The 27,183-nt window shown below is 40.4% G+C and overlaps 2 protein-coding genes and 1 long non-coding RNA gene across 7 annotated transcripts in view; 1 reads left to right on the top strand and 2 right to left on the bottom strand.

The window, feature by feature from the left end:
* LOC112927583 (sperm-associated acrosin inhibitor-like) overlaps positions 1 to 18,793 on the bottom strand; it is a 124,481-nt gene extending 105,688 nt beyond the window's left edge. Inside the window, exon 1 of the mRNA XM_026009019.2 lies at positions 18,735 to 18,793. The gene's annotated coding sequence lies outside the window, so the exon portion shown is untranslated. The remainder of the gene's footprint in view (positions 1 to 18,734) is intronic.
* LOC112927574 (uncharacterized) lies at positions 6,159 to 17,544 on the bottom strand. The gene is made up of 3 exons (XR_012001247.1): positions 17,406 to 17,544; positions 14,891 to 14,975; positions 6,159 to 6,458 (listed from the first exon to the last, which is right to left on the bottom strand). It is a non-coding gene; the product is annotated as an uncharacterized lncRNA (long non-coding RNA).
* FBXO38 (F-box protein 38) overlaps positions 18,784 to 27,183 on the top strand; it is a 55,264-nt gene continuing 46,864 nt past the window's right edge. For 4 of the 5 annotated variants that reach the window (XM_026009000.2, XM_026008993.2, XM_026008984.2 and 1 more), the window contains exon 1: positions 18,962 to 19,077. The gene's annotated coding sequence lies outside the window, so the exon portion shown is untranslated. Of the gene's footprint in view, positions 19,078 to 27,183 lie in introns of all 5 variants that reach the window. The other variant, XM_026008975.2, reaches the window with a different exon arrangement.

Below are 27,183 nucleotides of genomic sequence, written 5' to 3'. Positions count from 1 at the left end.
ATATATTTTTGGAAACAGAGTTTTACTGGAATACAGCCATGCTCATTATGTATTGTCTTTGGCTGTTTTTAGGCTGCAACAACAGAATTGACTAGTTGCAAAAGAGATCATATGGCTTAAAAATTATAAAATATTTGATACCATGCTCTTCATAGGAAAAGTGTGTACTCATCTTCTCCACACTACAGGTGTGGGCCTTCTAAAATACAAATCTGATTGAGACATCTCTTTAGAATAATGACTTCCAGTACTGGTGGGGATAAACCTTTTTGCATGCCTTTACAATATCTTCTTCAACCTAGCTTCTTTCTCACTAAAAGGAGAATTTCCTTTCACACCTTATAAATAACTTAAGCTATTTTGGGGTCCATGCTATTTCAATTTTGCCTCTGTGTATACATTTATCTCTAATTAAATCATTTTCATACTCCTATACAATTTTAGAAAGCATTTTCATCTTGTAGGAATCCACTAAAGAATCAATTTTTTGGTAAAGCCTCCCTGAACAAACCTTGTAGCCTTCCTCACTAAAGGAGGAGATGAGAGACATAAATGGTATTTCCCAAAAAAGTGATTCGAGAACTTTCTAATAATATTAGTGATGATTTTAACTAATTTGACAATGCATATTTTTATCATAATAGTTACAGTTTTTCTTTAACATGTGTTAGAAAAAAATATAATTACAACTTCAAACCCAAAATATCATGGATATTCATATTCAGGACATTTCTAGGGTGAATAGTCAAGTTTAAAAAAGAAGCCCAATCAACAAAAAATATTTTTAAAGAAAAATGGCATATGAATTTGGAAGGAGTTATGAACCAATGACAGAAGGTGGCCAACATTGCTTTCAGTAATGAGAGCCTTTTAAGTTTCATAGACAGGGAAGTACCCTGATCTATGGATATCTGAATATAGTGTGATTTGAGCCAATGAAGGAGAAATTTGTGGCAGCTGACTTATCTGTTCATCACATAGTGCTCATGAACTTCCCAAGCCTTCCTTCTACCTATAGACTAGCCCTTCTTCTACTCTGTCAGTCAAGTCCTCTAAATCCAGCTTACTCCAACTCTGGGACTAAGAAGGAAGAAAAACAAAATGAGAAAATAATCTTTTCTCATTACTCCAGCCTCCTAATCCTCAGGACTGGAATATAGCCAATAGCAGAGTAGGACCATGCAGGGTATTCTGATCTGAGCGCCACAGTGAAAGGGGGTTTTGATGAACTAAAATAATTCCAGAAGCACTTGGACAATAGTTGTAGGCATTTTTGTCACTTCCCTGAATGTTCTTTCCTTTCTAACAAGTTACAGATACAAATCATAGAGCCAAAGTATAGGACTATATAGCTTCAGCTGCCTTTCAAAGTGGAAATCTCAAAGGCTTTGGCTGCTGAATTTAAGATAAGGAAGTTTGATGTTTAAAGTGTGAAGGAAGACATATTTTATCATTATCTTCGTCTGCATAAAACTCCCAGGAACTTATATTAGAAGCCATTAAGCCAATCATTACAAGATTGAGAGTTTTACCTGTGAGTTTCGTTTTAGGACATTCAATGCAGTTATTATCAAAAGATGTTTACACAACGGAAACATACATGCTCCATAAGAGTCAGCCCATTATGTGCTTCTAATAATGTTACATATTCTAATTCCTGCGTGTACTGCTTCGCTAACATGTAAGTGAAAAAACCAAACCCTAAACAGAAACTTCTTTTTAGAAGCTAATATGCAGCTAAATTAAAATCCATGGGAGTATTGAATCACTAGATTGTATACCTGAAACTAATATAACTACACTGGAATGAAAATTAAAGACACAAAAACAAAACCCTTCTATACATTTTGGCAAATGTATGTGAAGATGTGATTCAAGATGTGATTCTGTGAACTAAAAACTCGCTAGGGTTTCAGTTCAGCAGCTGAACCTAAAGGGGTTGGGGGTACCAAAGACTTGAACAGCCGGGATCCTGAGCCCTACCTCCAGCCCCAGGAGAGGAGTCAGGTTTTATCTGTTTCAAACATTAGGCTTTAATATGAGACTATATGTAAAAAAGGTTTCTGTTCCTAAAATGTTTGAAAATCATAGCCATAAGAAAAATCCCCTTTTTCAAGATAAGATGAAAGCAACAAGCCTCAGCACTCAGAAGACCTTGGGTTGAGGCCTGACCCATAGTTCAGTGATACTGGGAAGTCTCATAACCCTACCTCAAGTTCTCATCTACAAGTCTGAGATAAGATTTCCTGCTTTACTTGCTACATATGCTATGACAACACTGACTCTTCTTTCCTGGTATCTTCAAACATAAGAAACTCATTGCTGTTTCAGGACCTTTGGGCAAATCGTCCTCTCGTACGAGAGTGTTTTCCCTGGATTTTCATGGGACTAGTTCTTCCTCATTATTTGGGCTTCAGCCTAAATCCTTCTCCCTTACAGATTCTTTTCCCTGGCCATCCTGCCTAAAACCAATTTACCTCTGATAGTTTCTGTGTGCTTCTGTTTCCTTCATAGTTCTTACCATAACTACCAGATATTTTTGTTTCTTAATTTTTGGCCTATCACCAAACACAAGCTCCACAGAGAGGTTTGTGACTTATTCTCAGCACTTAACACAGAGTTTGGTGCCAAGTAAGTGCCATAAGGACTTGTTGAATGAATGCACAGATGAACGAATGGGTTCCTAGAGGGGAGGAATGTGACCATGGGTATAACAAGCATTTTTAAACTTAAAGCACTCTTTATAGATAATTTGTTTTTCAATTTTATCACTTATTATATTGGCTCAATCTTTCAGTTGAGTGGGTGGTTAAGACTAAAGACTCTGACTCTATGGACTGGGATTGAAATTTTAGCTCTTCCATTTTTTTAAAAAAGATTTTATTTATTCATGAGAGATACACAGAGAGAGGCAGAGACATAGGTAGAGGGAGAAGCAGGCTCCCTGTAGGGAGCCTGATGCAGCACTGGAGCCCAGGAGCCCAGGATCATGCCCTGAGCCAAAGGCAGATGCTCAACCACTGAGCCACCCAGGTGCCCCTTGGCTCTTCTATTTGACCTAGGACAGATAACTTAACCTCAGTAATTACCTGAGAAGCTGACTGAGAATTGAAAAAGATAATGCATAAAGGGATCTTAGCATAATGCCTGTGTCATGGTAGGCCTTCAGTACATAATAGCCCATCAGTGTCCTTGTCATGTTGCTTCCAACTAGATAACCTACCATCCTGGTTTGCCTGAGGCTGAGGGTTTCCCTGGAGTGTGCGGCTTTGAGTGCTAAAACAGGACAGTCTCAGACAAAACAAAGTAACTGGTCACCTTACCATCAACAAGCTTTCCTCTCTAGCCCCTTGTTCTCCTTCCATATTTACCAACTCTTTCACTCAGACATATGACCTATACCATAGTCATCCTCAACCAGTGCAACAGTACCTTCCAGCCAATGTCAAAACCTCATCTCATAGGCTTCCAATGTAGTGGTCATGATAATCCCAAGGAACACACTGAGATTCCTTAGAGGAAAGAGAAAACTGTAGAGACTACCCTTTCTCCTAAATTTATTATTAGCTCTTCCTTTCTTTCTTCCTTCAAACTTGCTGTTTGCCTTCTTCCCTGAGATCCCAAGCCTTCAGGGAAATGAAAAATAACTTCTCATTGTAAAGCATTTATTCTTAGAGTCTTAATTTAAAAACAGAGTAAATAATAAATTCACTCTTTTAGAGTATATAATCCAGTGGTCATTAGTGTATTTAGAGTGGCACAACCATCACCACTATCCAATTTCAGAACAAATATCATCAAAAATAAACTGTATCCCTTCTACCATCCCCCCAGTAGCTGGCAACCACTAGTCTACTTTCTGTCTTTGTGAATTTGCTTATCCTGAACAGTTAGCATGAATGGAATAATAAGATATGTGGCTTTTTGTTTCTGACTTTTTTCATTCCACATAAGGTTATCAAAGTGCATCCATGTTGTAGAACGTATGAGTTCTTCATGCTTTTTTATGGTGGAGTACTAGTCCATTGTATGTCTATACCACAGTGCTTTTATCCATTTGTCCATTAATGGCCATTAGGTTGTTTTCACTTTTTGGCTATTAGGAATAATGTTGCTATGAACATTCATGTATAAGGTTTTGGCTGGATCTTTCCATTTCTCTTGGATATATAGCTAGGAGTCGAATTCTGGGTCATATAATAACTCTATGTTTAACACTTCGAGAGGTCGCCAAACTGTTTTTCAAAGCAGCTGCAAGTTTACAATCCCACAAGCAATGCATGAGGGATCCAATTTCTCTATATCCTCAGAAACACTTACTAGTTGATACTGTTCATCTTTTTAATAATAACCATCCTAATGGGTGTGAAGTGGTATCTTGTGGCTATGATTTGGGTTTCTCTTATGACAAACGATGTTTCGCATCCTCTCATGGGGGCATCTGTGTGGCTCAGTCGGTTAAGCATCTGCCTTCAGCTCAGGTCACAATCCCGGCATCAAATCATGCATGGGACTGCCAGCTCAGTGGGGAGTCTGCTTCTCCCTCGGCCCTTCCCCCTGCTCATGATTTCTCTCTCATGCTCTCTCTCTCTCAAATAAATAAAATCTTTAAAAGAAAAAAATATCTTCTCATGGACTAATTAGTCATTTGTCTATCTTCTTTGAATAGATGTCTATTCAAATCCTTTGCTCACCTTTGCTCAAATAATATTATTTGCCTTTTTATTGTGAAATTGTAAGAATTCCATATATATTATGGTTACAATTTCCTTATCAGATATTTGCAATATTTTCTTCCATTCTGTGGATTATCTTTCCACTTTATTAATGATGTCCTATGAAGTGTGAAAGATTTTAATTTTGGTGATGTTTAATTTATCCATTGTTGTTTATGCTTTCATTGTCATATCTAAGACAAATATTTACTTTGTTTTCTTCTGAGAGGTTTATAGTTATTAGTTCTTATACTTATGTTTTTGATTGACTTTGAGTTAATTTTTGTATATGGTACGAGGCAGGACATCCAACTTCATTGTTTTGTATGTGGATAGCCAATTGTCCCAGCACCATTCATTGAAAGACTATTCTTTCCCACTGAATCGTTTTAGTGCCCTTGTTGAAAATCAATTGACCATAATTATAAGGGTTTATTTTTGGACTCTAAATTCTATTCCCTTGGTCTGTATATCCATCCTTTGCCAGTACCACACTGCCTTGATTACTGAAGTTTACCTTAAGGTTTGAAATTAGGAAGGGCAGATTCTTAACTTTGTTCTTTTTTCTGATTGTTTTGGCTATTCTGAGTCCTATCCTTAGAAAGTGTTAAAGGTGTTGTCAAAGAACATTGTATAGGTTTGTTCGGCGCAATAGTCTTAAGAGTAACATACTAGGAAAAAATTAAATAATCTAATAATACATGATTGGTTTCAATAATTTGTAGTACAACTGTAGCCAATACTTCTTGGGAAATGGGGGAAGGCAATTGTGTCACCGTTTATGGTAATTCTACAAATCTCAATGCTCCAATGCCCTCTGACTTTGCTAGAAAGAAATTTAGTGTTTTCTGAGGTTTTCATTTTTCCACATAGTTCTTAGATAAGTTCAAAGACATTAGTAGCACTGGAGGAAATACAATTTTCTTTTCTTTTTTTTTAAATAAATTTTTATTTATTTATGATAGTCACAGAGAGAGAGAGAGAGAGAGAGGCAGAGACACAGGCAGAGGGAGAAGCAGGCTCCATGCACCAGGAGCCTGATGTGGGATTTGATCCCGGGTCTTCAGGGTCACGCCCTGGGGCAAAGGCAGGCGCCAAACTGCTGCGCCACCCAGGGATCCCCGGAAATACAATTTTCTTAGATAAAATATGCTCCTTTTCCTATTATGGCACTGCCACTTAAATATCCTTGTCCATATCCATCTCCCCTATGTTTAATACATCTATGTCCTACTGCCAATCTTCTTTTTGTCCCAGGCAGTTAAGAAGTCCATTCTGCTTCTCATGCCTAGACATTTCTAGAGAGCTCACACATAAGATTATCTGAGCCCCCAGCTGTCACAGTTGTCTCTTTTAACCTGTGGCTGTTTTTTGTTTGTTCTTTAGGTTTGTAACTTTTTCTTTTTTTATACTTTAATTTCTCAAATTTAAATTCAATTAGCCAACATGTAGTACATCATTAGTTTCAGAAGTAGAGTTCAACAATTCATCAGTTGCATTTAACATGAAGTTTCTTTCTTCTCAGATTTTCGAGGCGTTCCAAATGTGGGGCCAGGATGCATTCATGATAAGATGAGGGGACCAAGCACAACTTTATACTTTGCATATGTGCCTCCCTCCATCCTTCTAGCTCTAGTTCAGGTTCTGCCAGTACTTTATTTCTGCATCCTGGGGGACTTGAAAGGTTGATCTGCTTGGGCACACTGAAGACCTCTGGCTCAACACCATGCTTAAAGGTTCAAGCTATATATAATGAAAAGAAATTTTACTAGATGTTATATAGTTCTCTAAAAATAAGCAGGATACGTTAAGTTAAAAAAGAGAAAATATGAGGATATGATATATATAGTATGATCAGATTTTGAAAAATATATTCATTACATATACACAGAAATACAAAATATATTAAAGAGAATACAGGATGGGGATTGTCAGAAACTTTAAATAAATGAATGTAACTTTTGTGAGTATTATAAGCCAGCCACTGTGCATGCTAGTAACATGGTAATTATCTCATTCAATATTCAAAATGATTCTATGAAGGAGGTATTGGTATTAACTCCCATTTTATAGATGATGAAACTGAGGCTTTGAATAATTTAGGGACATATCCAAGATGCCATAGCTTAGCAAGAGGAGAATCCAGAACCTTCAAGCTAAACTTTGTATTATCTTATCTCATGATTAGAATCTTATACTTGGCTAGAGTTTTAGAATTTTTTAGAACAATTTCTCATATTTGTTTCATGAATATTTAGTAAGTACCTATAAGTTTGAGACACTGTGCTAGGTGCAGAAAAAGGGGGGAAAATATAGTATTATGAAAAATAATACATGATTATAAATCCTGCCACAGCATGGAAAGTACTTTCCCAGACAGAGCACCTGTGAGACTCACACTACCACTAACCTGTAGGCAGAAATATAATTATTCCCTTTTTTACATAAAAAAGAACAGATTCCAAAGTTAATTGTTGTTCAATGTCAAATAGGAAGTATTTGCAGAATATGAACATTTTTATCATTTTCCAGTAGCTCCTATGTAGCTAGTGTTAAACTTAAAAAAAAAAAAATGGACTCCTTTTTTGCAGGGCACTAAGGTGACACAGTTGGTTAAGATCTAACTCTTGATTTTGACTCAGGCCAGGATCTCAGAGTCCTGAAACGGACACCTACCAAGGGCTCTGCACTCAGCAGGATGTCTGCTGGAGATTCTCTCCTTCTTTCTCTCCCTCTACCCATCTCCTCTCTCTAAAATAAATAAATCTTTAAAAAGAAAACAAAAAAATGGACCACTTTTTCATGAAAAATGCAATAGCAAAAGCCCATTAGCTATAATTTAGCCAAAATGTAGTGATTGGCTTGCTGTTGTTATTATATTTCAGTGAAAAAGTATAATTTCTTCATGTTTTCCACATTGTTGTCTTTATTTTGCTTTTGACCACTATGTCCCTTGCCCTCAGCAATAAAAATCCTTCCTGCTTGCAGTTCATAGAGCACTTTCACAGGGAGCCACGAAGAACTTTCTCAGTTGGCACTCATATTTGTGGTCATTTTACAGATAAGGTAAAGTGAAAAAATTTCCCAAGGGTACCTCAGTGAATCATTGTCCTTCCCAATACTTCTTGAGAGCTTGTTTGGAGGTTCTAGCAGGGGAGTGCAGCTACTCGTATACCCTAGACCAAAGAACGGTCCTCCTCTATCGGGGATGGTCGTCCTCTTCGACCGAGTGCGCAGCTTCGGGAGGGACGCACATGGAGCGGTGAGGGAGGAAGGGGACACCTGCCTAGCCAGCCAGATCAGCCGAATCAACCCTGGCGATCAATGGGGTGACAGATGTCGCAGCCAGATCGCCCTCACATCCACCAATACTTCTTGATATACAGGTTCACACATTTGCTAAAAGTTCTAATAAGTTTTCACCATGATTATAAAGTAGAGGAGTCTCCAATATAAAGGTAGAGTGAGGGGAGAGCATATCATTGTAGCTATGGGTTATTTGTAAGTCAGGCATTTACAAATCAAGGCCTCCCTTCCTTCAAATCCTTATTGGAGTACAGCTAGCTTAGAAGGAAGGAAGGTTATATTGCATACAAACAGTCTCTAAATATTTATATCAATTTCTCTTAGAGCTTTGAAACTCACTCTTAGAATTCAACACAGTGGAAAATGCAGAGACCCCAGAAAAGTTTGGAATATGACGTGATTTTCCTTCGTCAGGAGTGAACTCATTTAAATTAAGCATTGTCTTTCCTTCAAAAAGTGGAATTCATTATATTAGTTTATTTTTTAAAAATCAATAAATCTTATCCTAATGGAAAGTCTCTCTTTAACTCAAGATATATTTAATGAGACGCGTCAGAATTGTGTTTGTTTCTAGAAATACAGAGCTGAATAGCAAATGAACTCTGGCTTTGAGCAACTCACAGTCTGATAGGCTAATTGGACAATTTATTCATTTACTCAGTCAATATTGGGTTGAATTGGTTAAATTAAATCAGAGATTTGGTTAAATTCTGGGACCTCAGTGGTAATCAAAACAGATCTAGGTCCTTATGCAGTTTTATAATCCTGCAAGGGAATAAGAAAATTAATAATTATTTAAAAATATGACAACGTGGGTAAGAAAACAACCCCATAACTTCTAGGAGCCAACCTTGGCATTGCTGTAGGTTATCCTACTCACAGTGAGGCCTTGATGTTCTTTTTAACACAAACAATTTCACAGAACATTAACACCCAGTAAAGCCATGATGAATCTAGACTAAGACAGTATCACTCCATAATCACACCTGAACACAGGCAAAATGTGAACATTATGCAAACTACAAAATACCAAACATCCCCTAACTAATGTAAGTGATTACTGCTTCTGCCAATTACAACTTTAGCCTTTGGCTATTCTTCCCTCTTTCTAAATAGACTTTTTAAGATATCAAACATATTGAGGGCATGCAATCTACAGCGAAGTCAGCTTTCCTTAAATTTTCCCCAAATTAATTTAACAATCCCAAATCCTACAATGAATCCTTTATAATATCCTTTCACTGAGCTTTCCTATGGCTTCCCATATGTGTTCTCTCTCTCTGCAACATATCATAAACCCAACTTGTTCAACTCTAATGTTCTTTCGTGTTCTTTGGCTGGAGGTCACTGACAAATGCAAAATTGGAAAGTGGCAACAGTATCATGCCTGTTGTTCAAAACTCTCTTTTCTTACTCCTCTTTCAAGGCATTGAGAGGGGCATTAAGAATATGAAAATGGGGAAAAAAAGAATATGGAAATAGGGGGAAAAAGAATATGAAAATAGGTGATATTTGAACTCTTAAGGGATAGGGAATATTTTACTCACTTATTTTTCCATTCATTGACTTATATGATACCTTGTTCCAAAAATAATTTAAGGTGACTGATATTATTAGGTGGATTCAGAGGTACGGAGTGGAGGGCAGCTGAGAGCATCATTTAAAGATGACACTGACCAAAGAGTCACCTAAATATAATGGAACCTGAAGGTGGGATGAGGACCCCCTAAATGACACTGACGTTTAACAGAATACACCCTTCCCCACTGCTCAGGCTCCCCCTACTCTTTCCTCAACCCGGAATAACACGTGAATCACTTCCAGTTACATTCTACTTGATTCTCTGTCACAATAGGCACTTCTTCCCTTTTCTGGAGACTCTTCATTTCCCATTCTCAATCACTATCCATTCCTGATGGCAAACTCAGTCTGATCTCAGAATCTAAAACAAAACAAACTCATTTATTCCCCCTTAGTCTTAAAGAATTTAAGAAGCTCTAGTTCCTCAGGTAAATCCAAGTTAAGTCACTCTTGGTCAAACCTAATGATTTTTAAGTAGAGTAGTACTATTCTCATAAGAGCCATTAAAATATGTGTGGGTGACTTTTGCTTGTCACAAAGACTGGAGTGGTACTACTTGCATTCAGTGGACTAAGGTTCTGTAATGCTCTGAAGAGTCCCACGCAGTGAAGAAATGACCCATCCAAAATGCCAATAGTATTCCTATTGAGAAACGTCCCACCTCTCCCCATGCCCGCACCAGTAATCAGGAATCAATGATTGTACACTCCACTGAACTCTATGTGGTCTCAAAATCTTTCTCAACATAACAATCCAGGTATGCCTTGCCAATCAGATTTGGCTTGGAATACAAAACCTATTTCCCTTTTTAAAACTAAAAAAGCTTCATGATTCTCAAGATGAAGTCTTCACCTGCTATTCCATCTCCCCTGCTGGTAGCCATGACTTGGTCATCTGACTGCTTTCTCAGTCCTCCTAAGACAAGGGGCCCTGTCAGGGAGGTAAGCTCTGTGGCTGGGACCCTGCACCAACCCAACAGGGGTTCTCTGACAGTATATGCCAGCCTGCTAGCATTACCAATCCAAAAAAAAAAAAAAAAAGAAGTCTTAATCACTAGAGAGTAAGCTACACCCTCTAGTGGGGAAACCACAAGTAATATAGCCAACTTCTTTGGAAGAATAACATCCAAAAGAAAATCCTACTCAAAGTGACTGAAGTTAAAAAATCAAAAACAAAAAGTGTGTGTCTGGCAATTTCTAGGGCTCCTGCATCTGAGAAGTCCAGAGGAATCTCTGAACTCAGGCATGGCTAGATCAGTCTCAGAAAAAGTTGCCAGAAATTTTCCTCTCCACTTTTGGGATCCCCCCATGCCTTCCTTGGTGTTGTCTTCATTCTTAGAAAGACACTGACAACCTCGCCTCACTCCCATCCCTGCAGCAGACCTAAGCAGTTCTAGAGTTACAGTTTCAGTAGGAGACAGCTTTCCTTTCCTAAAACGTCTAATAAAAGATTTAAGGTTTATTAGACTAGCTGGAATAAGACTCTTGAATCAGCCTACAATATTTGGCTATAGGCATGCTTAACTCTCATTGAAATGGACTGAGTTATAAGGCACTGCAGGAGCCAGGGTTGACACAGCCCCTCTATACCGACTAGAAGAAGATAAAAGAATTGTTCCCTGAAGGAATATTGAGGCACTATTACCAGAATAAATGAATGAAAGTCAAGCAAAAACAACAGATGTGTTGGCACTATCCTTTCTGGATGCCATTTTTCCCTCCCCTGATTCTGAGGTTGCCCTTAGGCCTGTGCAAAACTCAACTCAATCCCCTGCTATTTTTTTTTCCTTTACTATAATTAATATTTAGCCTTTTTGTATCACAGTAACACTTATCTTGGTAGAAAGCAAGGAAATGTCACCCAGAGATCTAAGCCTTCTGGAAACCATGCTCCTGTACTCATTCACACAGAACTATTTAACTTCCCATTCCATAAACCAAGAAGTCTAGTAAGAGGATCCCAGGGCATTTATATTCTTACTACTTGCTCTGTAGCTCTAATTTTGCAGAGTTCTCCATCAGCTCCTCATTTCACCTGATACTGATGCCTCACTTTCTACCACTTTGGTGCAAATGAGATCCTCCCCATCTTCCTTCATTCCTCAAGCACTTTCAAAGCTATTTGGGGTAAGAAATGTTTTGTGAAGGTTTGAGATCGTAAGGGAGGACACTGGCTAGCAATCATAGGAACTGTATCAGGATTCTTTTTAAGGGTGATGAAAATCCAGGGTGCCTGGGTGGCTCAGTTGGTTAAGCATTCAACTCTTGGTTTCAGTTCAGGTTATGATCTCAGGGTCATGAGATCGAGCCTCGTGTTGGGCTCTATGCTCTGCATGAGTCTGCTTGAGGTTCTCTCTCCTCCTCTCCGCACCCCACCCCCCCAACTCTCTCACTCTCTCAAATAAATAAATATTTTTGAAAAAAGAATGATGAAAATACAACTGCAATTTAGCTTAGGCTAAATAAGAAATATGTGGGTTCGTGCAATTAGGATTCAGGATGGGTCTTGACTCAAGCACAGCCACAGATTTAAGCAATACCAGGAGTCCATCTCTGCCCTCTGCTAGTCTTTCATTAAGTGCTGAGCTAATGACTCAATCTACAGACATACAGACTCTATCTACATGAAGAGACAATGGCTGCTACCTCCCCAGGCAAGTGTCCTTATAGCTCAGGAGCCAAAAGGAAAAAAGGATGGGAAGAGGGCAATGCGGGGACCCAGTTCAACACCCCTCCAATCATTATGCAACTACAATCCCGGATATGGGAAATGGAATTTTTTTTACATGATTGTCTTATAATACAAAAGATTAAGTGTAAATATAGAAATTAAGATTGAATTGTATCTATATTACTATTTTGTGTTCAGAAATTATAAGTAGTGTCATTTAAAATGTTTGTCATATTTTAAGAAAATACAGCATATTAAAGAATGCATGAATCTTATTCTATTAAAAGTTTTTCAGTATTGATTTGAACTTAGAATTTTAAGTTGAAAGAATAAGAATTTTATTAAAACTAAATATTATTGTCATTTTGAGGAGAAGTTGTCATTTGCCATATTTATATGCTTAATTGAATAGAATTATGTTTATTTATTTGGGAAGGTTTCATTTGTGATGCAATTGAATCACTTAGAAGGAAAAATTAAGTATAAATGGATTTATCCATTTATTTATCCATTCATGAATTCCTTCATTCAATAAAACTTAACTGTGTGCCCCTCTCCATTTGTTCAATTTTGAGAAACCAATTCACCTCTATGCTTATTTATTTGTCTTTCCTTTCCAAACTGAAGGTTTATCAACACAATTGTTTCCTTGCACTTAGTCCAATGCCTAGACTCAGAGTAAGCACTCAAGAAATATATATTGAATGAATTCATGAACCATGCGAGACTCAAAATGCAATTAGCTTTTAAAAATTACAACTATTCTCTCCCTGTTACCTTTGGAACATCATTTTCTGTCCCAGTATTGGGTTCACCTAGGGGCCCATCTTCCATTTCTTTCCTTGTAATAGCTGAATGACATTGATTCACCTTCTGCCTATAGGGAGGTAACCTGTTCATTTGGGTAAGATAAAGGGAAGAGTCACAAGGTATCCAAAGGGAAACAGTGATCCTGTGCACAGCTAGGACTTATTGTTTGTGAAGGAAAATGAGATTGAAATGGTAGGCTACAATCAATGTGTATGGGCTTTGAGCCTCTTATTAACAAGTTATAAATGTATACATAAAGGTTGAAAATACTATCACAAAGAAGCCATTGACACAATTCACAGCATGCTTTAGGAAGATTAATCAGATTATCACTTGGAGGAAAAATTACAAGAATGTACCATTTGGTAATTAGGAATTTGGGTTTTGAAGTCAGATAGCTTAGTTTCACAATGATTCTCTCCAATTTACTAGCTATGTGACCTTTAGCAAAATACTTAACCTCTCTGAGTTGCATTACTTATAAAATGGGACACGTGATCCTTAGGTCACAGAATTCATTGGCTTAAATTGATGATGTACTTAAATGATTGATAGAATGTCACTGTGACATTAAAAATGCAAAACCAAAACAAACACAATGAAAGTAAGACTTTGCAAGGGAGAGGCTAGAGCCAGGATGATTTAGGAGATAGAGATACAATGAAGAAGTAGTGACACAGAAGCCCATAGGGGAGGGAAAATGAGTTTAAAGAGTACTTGCAGTTATTTCAAGTATAGCTGCAAACAGTTTGGACTCACTTAGTGCCTGCTGTGCTGCCGGGCATCCCGGGATTCCCCTGAAATGTTTTTGTAAATGATGTCTCTAGCCTGCCTAAGAGCAGAGACTGGTCCCTGGCCATCTCTGCAGCCCTGGTGTCTCATATATTCTTAGGTTCCACGAAATCTTTTAACAAATGTCAGCTGATTGTAAATAGTTCTTGACATTTCAAACCATTTTCTTTTTTTTTTTTATTTTTATTTATTTATGATAGTCACACAGAGATAGAGAGAGAGAGAGAGAGAGAGGCAGAGACATAGGCAGAGGGAGAAGCAGGCTCCATGCACTGGGAGCCCGACGTGGGATTCGATCCCGGGTCTCCAGGATCGCGCCCTGGGCCAAAGGCAGGCGCCAAACCGCTGCGCCACCCAGGGATCCCTCATACCATTTTCTAAAGAGTAATTTCTTTATTCTGATATTTCTAGAGATAAGGCTAAAGGATTTGCACTAGATGAATGTAGTGTTGGGAAAACACAATACGAGTAATTTTAAAAAGAAAGCTTGTTAGTTTCTTAAGTTTCATCCTTCATTTTTCCACTTTTCCATGACATAACTTTGGTCTGGTGTAGTTTGGTCCAAATTCAAAATAAAAAGCAAAGGCCATGTTGCTTAGTGCTTACTCAGAGCTTATGCTCATAAAAGCCTCCCATGCAGATTTTTCCTTCTGTTTCTCTTTCTCTTCCTTCCTTCTTTTCTTCCTTCTCTCTCTTTTGTTATTATTGTTGTATTTTTGGGTGCTTTTTTTTCTCCCTAATCTACCAACCTGTGTTTGGTTTTGAAACTGCAATTCTCAATGCATATACCTAGGTACAATATCTCTTCTTAGGATTTCCTTATGTAACTTGCGAAAATGTAAAATGCTTTGAAAATGAATTTCAGAAATATCTCATGCTAAGAATTCAGCCCTTGCAACTTCAATTATAGCTGAGAAGAGGGAAAGAAAGGCCTCTGGACAGTCAAGTAATAATAGCTAAGCTTTGTGGGTTTTGACACATGCCAGGCACTGCTCTAAGTAGATTACAAACATTACCTCACGAAAAACAGAAGACAGCAAAGATGTGGAGAAATTGGAACCCTTTGTGCACGGTTGGTGAAAATATGAGATGGTGCAGCTGCTGTGGAAAAATTAAAAATAAAATTACCATATGATCCAGCAATCCACTTTTAGATATATATGTGAGAGAACAGAAAGGCGGATCTAGAAGAGATATTTGCATACTCATGGTCACTGAAACATTATCCACAATAGCCAAGAGGTAAAAACAACCCAAATGTCCACCAATGGATGGACTGACAAAATGTGGTGTATACATACAACGGCATGTTATTCAGTCTTAAAAAGGAAGGAAATTCTGACACATGCCACAACATGGATGAACCTTGAAGACATTATGCTAAGTGAAAGCAGCCAAACATAAAAGGACAAATATTATATGATTCCACTTAGGTTAGGTAAATAGAGACAAAAAGTGGAATGGGGATTGCCAGGGGCTGGGCGTGAGCAGGGATGGGAGTTGTTTAGTGGGTACAGAGTTTCAATTTGGGAAGATAAAGAGGTGGGTGGTGGTCACTGTTGCACAACAATGTAAATATACTTAATGCCGCTGAAGTCTACACTTAAAAATGGCTAAGACGGTAAATTTTTTATCTGTGTTTTTATACAATTAAAAAGAAACACATAAAGAATCATTCACAGGCAGACTCAAAACTGTACTGGTAGGGTTCCCAGTCTTTCTTTTGGATACCTGCTACATATAGCAAACAAACGGACAAACAAAAAGATGAGGAAGTGTAGTAAATTAAAGATGGCCACAAATTCTTTGCTACTCCTTCAGTTAAGACGTGGAGTCTTGTTCTCCCCTTGAATCCAGGCTGGCTTAGTGTCTTCTTGACCAATAGATTATGAGAGAAGGAACTTCTGGGATCCTAGGCTACATCATAAGAAGTCCTACTCTACTGCTTGGAACAGCTCACTCTCTGCATTTTCTGTCTCTCAGAGCTCCCAGAGAAGCACTTTGTTGTGAGAAACCCAAACCAGAGAAAGAGGCCACATGCAGGCACTCTGATGCATGGCTCTAGCTGAGCCCCTAGGGCTTCCAGCCTGAGTCACCAATAACAACATTCATTTGAGCCTGACGTTAACTATAGTTTCAGCTCACACCTGATGGCAAATGTGTAAGAGAGCCCAAGCTAGAACCACCCAGCCAAGCCCAGTTAACCCACAGTATCATGACAGATCATAACAAATTGTGTTAAACCACTAACTTCTGCAGTGGTTTATGATGTAGGTACCATAGTGATGTCCATTTTTACTTGGTAGACCTGAAGCCAAGACTTGAAATGCTTACTCATGGTCTCATGCCAGTAAGCAGAGAACTCACATTTGAACCAGAGCTTTCTAAACTTCTAAAATTGTAAAGCCTGCATTGCTGACTACTGAATATACAGTTTCTCAGCTGAAACAGCTGTAAAAGGATTTACTTCTCAAAAAATCCTGAATTTAAATTCATAGCTGAGGGTAGCCTCGGCGGCCCAGTGGTTTGGCGCCGCCTTCAGCCCAGGGTGTGATCCTGGAGACCCAGGATCGAGTCCCACGTTGGACTCCCTGCATGGAGCCTGCTTCTCCCTCTACCTGTGTCTCTGCCTCTTTCTCTCTGTGTGTGTTGTGAATAAATAAAATCTTTTTTTTTTTTAATGTTATTTATTTATGAGAGAGAGAGAGAGAGAGAGAGAGAGGCAGAGACACAGGCAGAGGGAGAAGCAGGCTCCATGCACCGGGAGCCCGACATGGGATTCGATCCCGGGTCTCCAGGATCGCGCCCTGGGCCAAAGGCAGGCGCCAAACCGCTGTGCCACCCAGGGATCCCAATAAAATCTTTAAAAAATAATAAATTCATAGCTGGTTTTACCACATTACTCAACTCCAAGTGTAATGTGGCTGACCCCGACGTACATGGTACCTCCTGCAGTTGTGCCTTACACAGGCCGCACAGCCCTAAGTGGACCTGAACAAACCCTGTCCTCTATTCTCAACCACAGCCTGTTTTCTTAAGTGTTAAGACCTTCTAACAAATGTCAGTCCTCATTTAAAGGCCTAAGAAGTTTCAAGGGAGGAGAGAGGTTGGTGCTAGAACCTATGTCAGTATGAGAAGAGGTATTTAAAAATACCTAAGGGGTGCCTGGGTGGCTCAGTCAGTCAAGTGTCTGCCTTCAACTCAGGTCAAAATCCCAGGGTTCTGGGATTGGATCCTGTGTTGGGCTCCCTCCTCTGTGGGGAGTCTGCTTCTCCCTTTGCCTCTCTCTCTCTCTCATGCATAAAATAAAAATAAAATCTTAAAAAATTTTAGCTAAAAAATAGGGAGTTAAAAAAACAAACAAACAAACCCACAGTGGTTCAGGGCCATTTAGCGTCGGGCAGATTTCACTGTAGAGGGCAGAGCTTCCCTGATGATGCCACTGTATGAGAGCAAGGAACACTAGCTCAGGACTCCCACATCACCAAGGAACAAAAAAATCTCGGAGGTCAAGGGATGCACACATTCTACCTTAAAATGTTAAAACTGGGGCGCCTGGGTGGTGCAGTCAGTTAAGCGTCCAACTCAATTTCGGCTCAGATCATGATCTTCGGGTTCTGAGAGTGAGCCTTGTGTAGGGCTCTGCACTCATCAGGGAGTCTGCTTATTCTTCCTCCTCTACTTCTCTGTCTCCCCTCTCCCGTCCCCCTTACAAATGAATAAATAAAATCTGAGTAAAAGAATATTAAAACTAGGGCAGCCCGGGTGGCTCAGCTGATTAGTGCCGCCTTCAGCCCAGGCTGTGATCCTGGAGACCCGGGTTCGAGTCCCACGTAGGGCTTCCTGGGTGGAGCCTGTTTCTCTGTCTGCCTGTGTCTCTGCCTCTCTCTGTCTCTCATGAATAAATAAATAAAATCTAAAAAAAAGAAAAAGAATGTTAAAACTAGTTAAGTCTATTTATACACAGCAGGCATATATCTTGATTCAGCATTTATTACAATGTTTGTAGATATCCTTTTGTTGGGACACCCGGCTGGCTCAGTGGTTGAGCCTCTGCCTTCAGCCCAGGGCGTGACCCTGGAGACCAGGGATCGACTCCCACGTCGGGCTCCCTGCATGGAGCCTGCTTCTCCCTCTGCCTGTGTCTCTGCCTCTCTCTGTGTGTCTCTCATGAATAAATAAACAAAATCTTAAAAGACACATACTTTGTTTCTCTCTCTAAATTTGAAGTCGGAAACACATCTCATTTGTATTTCTGGTCCCACCATAGTACATTTTTACCAAAGGAGGAAGGCCAGTGAAATTCAGTAATATACTGAAATAAAGACTTGACCCATTTGCACCCAGATAAGTCCCTTGTATCTATGCCAGGCTCAGTGCCAGACACTTGCCTATAGAATTCCTATCTGTTTCTCTAAACAATCCGGAAAACAGAAAAAGCCACGGTGTTTATTGTTTAAGTTCAAATACGGAAGAAATCGAGGAAAGCAACGGACACGGGAGGGGATGTCAATCTCCCTTAGAGGAGTAAGGTGACGTGAAGGCGGGCATTAAGATGAACCGTATGTAACTATGGTGAGGTCTTGTTGCTTTTTCTTCCCAGAGCCCTAACTCGAGACACGTGGTTTGAGACGTGGAATGGCATAGCTAGAACTCCGATAAGCTGCCGAGATAAGCTGAAACCTGTGACGCCAAAGCATAGTGGGGAAAGCGGGAAGCCCAGCTTCGGCCTCGCCTCGAGGAAGGAATAGGAAGCACCCTCCCCCCCCCCCCCAAAAAAAAATGTCTTCTTTCAGCTAAACGAAACGAATTCTGGCAAAGTCCCTACTGGAACGCAGTCCTTTGGCTCCAAAAGCTTACCCAAGGCCGCCCAACACCTGCGAAGCGAGCACCTGCCACCCCAGCGTCAGACTCCAGGCGCTTCCGGCGCGCCGACGCCCTCCCGGAAACAGGGACGGGCGCCCCCCCGCCCCCCCACCCCCCCACCTCAAACCGCCACGCTCAACATGGCTGCCGTGCCTGGAAGCCTGCGTCCCACACCCAACATGGACACCGGGAGCGAGCCCAGCCCCGGAAGGCAACCCTCCGGAAATGCCCGAGCGGCGGCGGAAGCGGAAGCGCCGCGGCGGTGGGGGCCGCGGGAAGTGTCGGTCGCGCTTCTCCCACCCTCTCAACCACAATAACAGACAGAGGGCCGGCTTAGGTGAGGTGGCGGCCGAGTGGGCCTGGGGACCAGCGGCAGGCCGCAGAGCCGTGGGTGTGGGCGGCGGCGGCGGCGACGGCGGCGGCGGGGGGGTGGGGAGGAGGCCGTCCGGGGGCTCCCGGGCTCCCGGGCTCCCAACCGCCTGGACTCTCGGTCTCTGGCCCCTTTCGGGCCTCGGTCTCCCGGGAGAGCAGAGATTGGGTGTGTGGGTCTTGGCCTTGTAGGCCCTGGTTGCGGGGTTTGCTTACCTAGTCCAGACCTGGCCGAAGATTCTAGCATATAGAATCCTCTCTGGGTTTAGGTTTCCCCAGAATGGGGGCGGGGTGGGGGGTTGGCCTGGGCAATTTATGGGACACCCTCCCTCCCGGGGCGCCACGAATTCTACAGTTTTAACGCTGTCAGTGTTTAAGCCGGTATGTTGAGGAAGCTCTGTAGTCAGCGTGCTGAGGGGATGTCCCTTGGCAAGACGCAGGGAATACAGCTTTGAGAGGCGGCCAGGCCTGGGTTCAGGAGCCTCAAGTTCTAGTCTTACCTTGCCACCGACTCCCTGTGTGACCTTGCCCAGGTCCATTACCTTCTGCTATAGCACAGCTTGCGTATCTGTAAAATGAAAGTGTTGGTTGCCTGTGATGCTTCTCCTAGCTCTGAAAATCAGATTACCAGCTCCCTTTAAAGGAGTCTTTCCTTAGAGACAGACCTGAAAAGCTTGTCTTCTCTGCCTCCTGGATAGCTAGGAATTGGCTGATAAGAGATGTCTACGTGTTTCTTTCCAGGCCCCAAACTGTCCAAGGGCAGCTGGGTACTTAGGAAGGTTCTTGTGCGGGGAGAAACTCTGTCCTGACGACTTTGTTTTATGAATCCATGCCAGCAGTGTAAAAACACACCTGTGTGAATAATGGGAGACCTCTTTTTTTTTCTTTTTTCTTTGTCCTAGAGCTGCTGTTAACTAGCTGGCATTTTGGGCAAATTCCTTTGGGCTCTCTGGACTTGGGATTTCTCAGCTAGCAAATGAGAGCGTTGGATTAGGTCACTGGTTCTTAATCCTCTTTCCCATACCCTGAGCACAATTGAAGAATAAAATAATGGCTCTATAAGGCCCTGGTTTTCAGGGTGAGAGAAGAGGTGGGATGTGGAAAGCTACATGTTGTGTAGTCCTATAGATTGAAAAATCTGTGCTTGTAATTTTTAACTTCTGACAGTTAACTGGTTTAGGTGACCCCTGAGGCTCCTTTTGTCTTTTTAAAAATTGCAGTGCTGTGATTCTTATGTTCTCCTAGGGTAAGGAATATAGGTTGTGTGTGTGTGTGTTTATTTATTTTTGTAAGATTTTATTTTTAGGTAATCTATACCCAACATGGGGCTCAAACTTAGAACCCCCAGATGAAGAGTCTCATGCTCTACTGACTAAGCCAACCAGACACCCCTTGTGTCTGTGTTCGTTTAAATGAATATGTGCCTGCAGGTAACACACTTTAGTGAAGAAGATACTAAGGCATAGCAAAAGAGAAAAAGGGAAAACGAGGTTTCAGCAAGGTAAAGTGGCATAGTAAAATATAATAGGTCTTGTCTTGGAGTTTGAGACCTGTATCCTTGCTTCAGCACTCATAGTTTCTGACTTGTGTCTTTGGACAAGCCGGCATACCTCTCTGAGCCTCACTTTTCCTTATCTGGAAGATGAAGGGTTGGACCAGGTGGTTCCTAGACCCATTTAGCACTAGAATTCTGTGTGTTTGTCTTCTATTTGAGCAGTTTGGTAGATGTGGTATGGCACTTCTTTAGGCAAGAAGGGCTATCCTAGGTAGTAGATATAGAAGATCTATGATGTTAGGAATGGGGTCAAATGAAGTGACATACAAGATTATTTAGATATGAACAAGCTGAAACCAATAGAAACTAAAGAAAGGCATCAGAACCCGAAGGGCAGGGAAACCCTTGACCAGATAGATTATTGAGGCCATTGGGGAATTTTAAATGGGAGAAAGGTATTTTTCGTGAGGGTAATAAAAGGTAATTTAAGTTATAGTAATGGAAGTGATGGGGTTAAAAGAAACCGGTGTTAAAATCGATCTGCTTTCTGAGACAGTAAGTTTCATGGAATGAAACAATTTGTCACCACCTAGCACTTAGTAGACAGTCAGTGATAGAGGAGATAGATGGATGGACAGGTAACAGCAATCCAGAAAAGAAGTTTCTCCATAGAATTGTTATTAATTTGATACAGAATAGAGGAGTTGGTTCAGAATTATGAAAATTTTATGGAAGAAGAGATCCTTAAGTTTTATGGTTAGTTGTAAGATAGTTGGTTTATCTCTGCCCTGTAAAATGTGTTAATAAGAGATAAACATGGACCCAGGAAGGCCTGGTGTGATCTGAGGAAAGGATTAATTAGTTGAATAAGCCAGGGATGGTGGAAGATGTTGGCGAGATGGTAGTGGTATAGGAAGATTTTTAGTTGTGATGTTTAGGGAGTAGAGGAATGGATTTATATGGGATTTTTATAGATATCAGCAATTGTCAGAATTGTGAATAGTAATAAAATCTCTACAGTGGAAATAGAGGATTAAAAGGAAAAGAACTTGATTTTGCAAGCAAGGAAATGTTAGTGCTCCCCTGCAAGAGGTAGAGATAGCCTGAGAGTTAGGGATTAAAAGATAGGAATGAATTTGGGGGCAAACAGAATGAACTGAATTAGTAGAGGATAGCATAGTTCTGTTTGGGAAGAGAGGAGATTTGAATTGGCTGGATGGAAGGAGAAGAGCATACCTGAGAGAAATTGTATTACAGAAGGACTCCTGGCTTAATACAGACAACTCAGGCTTACTGCTTAGAATGTACTTGCAAACTGGGATGAAAAAAGATGCTTCCAGTGGCTAAGGCCTGCTAAACAGACAGCCACCAAAAGACTACAGGATATCCCAAACTGCTAAAAGCTGTTGTGTGGGACTCTAATGACATGGACCACAAACGCTAATTTGTGAAGGAGGGTGTGGTCAGCAGCAGGTCTGTCAGAGCATCCAGAAGCCCATCTCAGAACACTGGGGCATAGCTCTGGAATGCAGAGAGGCAGCCTAGGTGCAGAGCCTGATTTGATGATAGGGTGTGTAGTGTAGGCCAAGAAGTCTGAATGACACTTAACACATGCCCTGGGGCAAGTGACTTATCCTCTCTGGTTCTGTTTGTCTATCAGAAAATTGAGGGAGCTGGTGTTAGGTAGGGACCTCTGAGTGAGCTTTGATGTATGTGAAGCCCCTGAAATTGTGTTTGAAATTCATTGTGCATGAATCTGGGTATGTTTTATTTTCCTTTTGGGGAGAAGATGTGTAGCTTTCACCATAGTCTCAGATGGGTTTGTGACCCACAAAAATTAAGAGCTGTGTGACTAGTCTCCAAGGGCCCTTTCAGCTTTTGATATTCTGGGATTCTATGCTTCTGTCAGAATGACTTTTTTGAGGCTTAGAGTCTGAGTCTTCAGAACTTGCTAACCCTAGAAATACCTAGTGCTACAAAATATATTCTTCATGTATTTATACTCACTTGTTATTTATCCTCACCTCTCCCTTACCCTCTGTGACTCCTTTGCTAGGCCCACTTCAGTGCTTCATCTTTACCTACTGTTGATTTTCCTCCTTTGCTCTTTTTCTTCTAAGCTACTTGTGCGTTGCACCTTCCTTGCCTTGTTGACTTTCTCAAGGGCAAATGGTGATATGCTGAGATAGGGGTAGGAAAAAAAACAAGATATGGAAGGGTATTTTTCTATTCTCACTTGCTTTTTATCCCTCATCCTATTAAAAGAAAAGCAATTAAGAGAGAGAGTGCACAGACAAGAGAGACACTGTCATCACTTGGATTTTGCTTGCCTTGCATGGTGTTTTCTTCTCATATAGCAGTGCTAGGCCCCTGTTATACTCAGCATAGCCTGGCTAGGTATTTCACTTCAGTGAAGATGAAGCCAACCTTAGTTGTCCTTTATAGAGTTTGAGTGATGGTAGGGGCACATAAATGAATCCTTTAACAAGGAAGCTTTTTATCTCCTGGATATTTCTAGGACACCTGCCTGGAGGAGGAAAAGACCACTGTCTTTCCCCTGGCTGTGGGTCCTGACCTTTTAAGTCCTTAGATATAGGATGAAGATCTTACCTTTTACCCTAGTGTACATCTCCACAAATTCCCCACCAGAGGCTTAAAGCACAGAAGTTACTACTCCACCTGCTGCCACATAGGTAGCTACATGAAGAAGTTTTCAATTCTAGGCATCATATGGGGAGAAAAATTGTGTGTGTGTGTGTGTGTGTGTGTCTAATTTCACCTAAAATTTTGTTAGGCCCTTTGGTAGTTTGTGTTAATGCATACTGCAAGTTAAATAGGTTTTTGGGGGCTTGGTAAGAATGTTCTCTGCATAATGTTGTATAAAGTCATATATGTGAGTAAATATCTTTTCTGAGTTCTAAGCAAGTGAACTTTAATAAACCCAATAATATTTAAGGTATAGTCTGTTTTCTGTTTGGTTTAAAAATTCAAGTATCAGTTGTACACTGGGGCTACTAGATCTGATTTCCACAAAAATGACAGCTTGCAAAATAATAAGGAACACCAAAAGGTGGAATCATGAGAGTGTAAATTGTTAGTGGTGTAGATTTGTTGAAGAGACAGGGAGAAAGACTAAGAAAGATTTTTTACTTACAGGATGAAAGTCAAGAACGTGATATTCGTGAAAGGTTAGAGTTGTCAAGATTCTTAAAAGTAAAGCATGTGCTAAAATATGATAGCTGAAGAATTCATTCATGGTTGAATAGTCTTGTTGAGGCATTTGTAGGCACAGGTAGCTGTTTTGTGTTTCTTGATTGGATTAAGATCTGATTGCATTTTTGCCTGGGTTATAAGCTTGTTGCTTAGATCTTTGAGTGCTGTAGTAGCAAACAAGGTCCTCAGAGGACAATGAGATGGTTCCTAGCAGCCTTGAAGCTAGTGGATGCATCTAGAATAATGGACACACTGATGGTTGTTCACACATTAGATATTTGAGGGTTTATTATGAGCAGAGACTTGTTTTTACCTAGAGGCAGGAGATTGAGATTCTTTCCCTTATCCTGGCTGAAATGTGGCCAAAAAAATACTATGTGAGTTTCATTTCTCTTTTCTCTTTTCTCTTTTCTCTTTTCTCTTTTCTCTTTTCTTTTCTTTTCTTTTCTTTTCTTTTCTTTTCTTTCTTTCTTTTTTCTTTTCTCCTTTCCTTTCCTTTCCTTTCCTTTCCTTTCCTTTCCTTTCCTTTCCTTTCCTTTCCTTTCCTTTCCTTTCCTTTCTTTGTTTTCTTTTTTTCTTTCTGATTTTATTTAGGGACCCCTGAGTGGCTCAGCGGTTTAGCACTTGCCTCTGCCCCAGGGCATGATCCTAGAGTCCTAGGATCGAGTCCCGCATCAGACTCCCTGCATGGAGCCTGCTTCTCCCTCTGCCTGTTTCTCTGCCCACCCCCCCCCCCCTCCGTGTCCCTCATGAATAAATAAATAAAATATTTTAAAGAAATAAAGATTTTATTTATTTATTCATGAGAGACTCAGAGACACAAGCGGAGGGAGAAGCAGGCTCCCTGTGAGGAGCCTGATGTGGGACTCGATTCTAGGATCCTAGGATCACAATGTGAGCCAAAGGCAGACACTCAACCACTGAGCCACCCTGGTGCCCAACTACACAAGTTTCTATAGGAGAAGCATAATGTTAGTCTCACAGGGAGTTCAAAAGAGATGAGAAGCTGTTTTCACAAAGGACTTAAGTTTTAAACTAGATTTTGAAAACAGATTAGTGGTGTTATAGGCAAAAAAGGGAAGGAAAGAACATTCAAGTCAGAGTTAATAGCTTATTATGAATGAAAGATCACTGTTTGCCTGGGGGAACTGAGGATATTGGTGTGGCAGGAGTGAGTGTCTAGGAGTCTTAAGGATTGAAAGATGAGATGGGGAAGGTGCGATGAGATGAGATTTGGAAGATTTTATTCTGTAGAAACTAGGATTCCTTGTATGCTGTTTGTTTGTTTAGATTTGCTTTATAAATTTTCTAAAAGTCTCTTGGCTACTTTCCTAAACCCCTGTTCTCCCCAGAGGTAGCCACTATTAGTATTTTGTTGTGGACCTTTCTAGAAATGTCCCATGCAAACACATGCATATTCCTTTTTCCCTTATGCAAATGAGGTAATACCTTTGACATAATCTACATCTTGCTTTTTTTCACTTAATATGCAATCAAAGGACTGATTTAAAAAGATTTTTCTGGCTTTAGTGTGCAATAAGTATGGTAAACAGTTATTCAGCAAATTACTTATTGTGGGCCTGTTGTGTGGTAGGCTTTGTTCCAGGCCCTGGGAAGCTATTGTAGTCACCTCCCTGAGATTGATAGAGGCCTGAAAGCCTGCAGGAGTGGATGCAAGAGCAATATTATGGCAAGATTGGTAAGAAGAGCCAATCAGATGACTGGGAAATGAGTGATCACAACGTGTTGAGGTTTATGTCACGATTTCTAATTTGAGCATCTGGTAAACTAGAGTAGGGAAAGCATGTGTGTGAATAGGAGAGGGTAGTTGTGGTTGTGGAGAGAGTTCAGTTTGGACATAATATTTTTGAAGGAAGTTCAAGATACTCTGATGAGGTTTCTGAGAGGCAGAGGAAGCAAAGGTCAGAACTCAGGAGAGATAGGAGCTAGAAATGGATTTCTTTTTTTAAAGTGTATTTGTAGTAGCAGTAGTGGAAGCCTATGGGACTGAGTTGTCCCAGGCAGAAGAGGATTCTAGGGTAAATTGGCAAAGGAGACTGAGGAGTGGTCCTAGAGGAATGAAGAGGACCAAGAGGATATCACTTTGGGGTTGCATGTTGTGAGGTTTCAAAGAAAGAGTGGTTTAGCAGTACCCATACTACAGATGGGTCAAATGGGGAAGCATTGAAGAGAGCCTACTGAATTTCATGATGAGGAGGTTAGAATAATCATAGAGCAGTTGTGGGAGCTTATAAGATGGAAAGATTCATTTTCCTGGGAGAGCGCAGTGAATAGGGAAAGGTAGGCAGTGATAGAAACAGATGAGTATATTTATATCTTTTTGTGGGAAGTTCTTAGTACAAATTTTTATTTCTCCCAAGGTCTGTTAACCAAAATGGGATGGACAGCATACATATAAGCTTTTGAGAAGGTAAAAGAGATATCACAAATTTGGTACAAGGTAGCTCATGCAGTTAGTTACTCTTTGCTGAATCCCTTAGGTCTGTACTAGGTGCCTGTTGATAACTAATCAACATACAATTGTAGAAAGGTATTTCTGTGGTTTCCTAGGCCATAGCTGAAGAGATAACAAATTAGACGGGGGATTAGCGGTAGGTGTAGAGGGGTGTGTGTGTGTGTATGTATGTGTGTGTGGGTAATGCAGGGAGAAGCAGGCATGCTGCTACCTGCATATTTGTCCTTTTTCCCTTATGCAAATGAGGTAATGCCTTTGATATAATCTACATCTTGCTTTTTTCACTTAATATACAATCAAAGGACTGGTTTAAAAATATTTTTCTGGTTTCAGTGTGCAGTATGGTATGGTAAACAGTTATTCAGCAAATTACTTACTAAGAGAGGTTACAAGTGAGGGAAGAGAGAGAAGAGACCAGAACACACACAGGCACAGGAAATCTGAGGATTCACTTAGCCATGTAGCTTGCTTCCCTTTACGGATAAAGCAGAGGATCCCCAAAAACTCCACAGACTTCCGTAGTCCCTGAGGAGAGGTATCAACAGAATATAATGGATATTCATACTGATAACCTGAGGTCATGAAGAAAAGGTCAAGCTTTTATTGAGTCCACTTTGTAGGAAAATAGAAGCATGTACTCCACTTTACAAAGTTTTTATAGTAAAGGCTTCCTAATTAGGAAAAAGGAAAAGATGGTACATGAAATGTAGCAAGTACTATTCTAGAGATGTACTGATTTGGAACTGCACTCCTGTGCATCACTGCAGAATTATGAAGTTTAAGTTCTGATCAAGAGTTCTCTGCGTTTGAGTCCAGCTCATTTTTGAGAATTTTACCAGTGATAGTTGATAATGTTTTTACAGGATTCCCTCTTAACCTGATCAACAAAA

The sequence above is a fragment of the Vulpes vulpes genome, chromosome 4 (assembly GCF_048418805.1).
Source record: "Vulpes vulpes isolate BD-2025 chromosome 4, VulVul3, whole genome shotgun sequence".
NCBI classification, from domain to species: domain Eukaryota; kingdom Metazoa; phylum Chordata; class Mammalia; order Carnivora; family Canidae; genus Vulpes; species Vulpes vulpes.
This window is presented reverse-complemented; position numbering and strand designations above follow the sequence as displayed.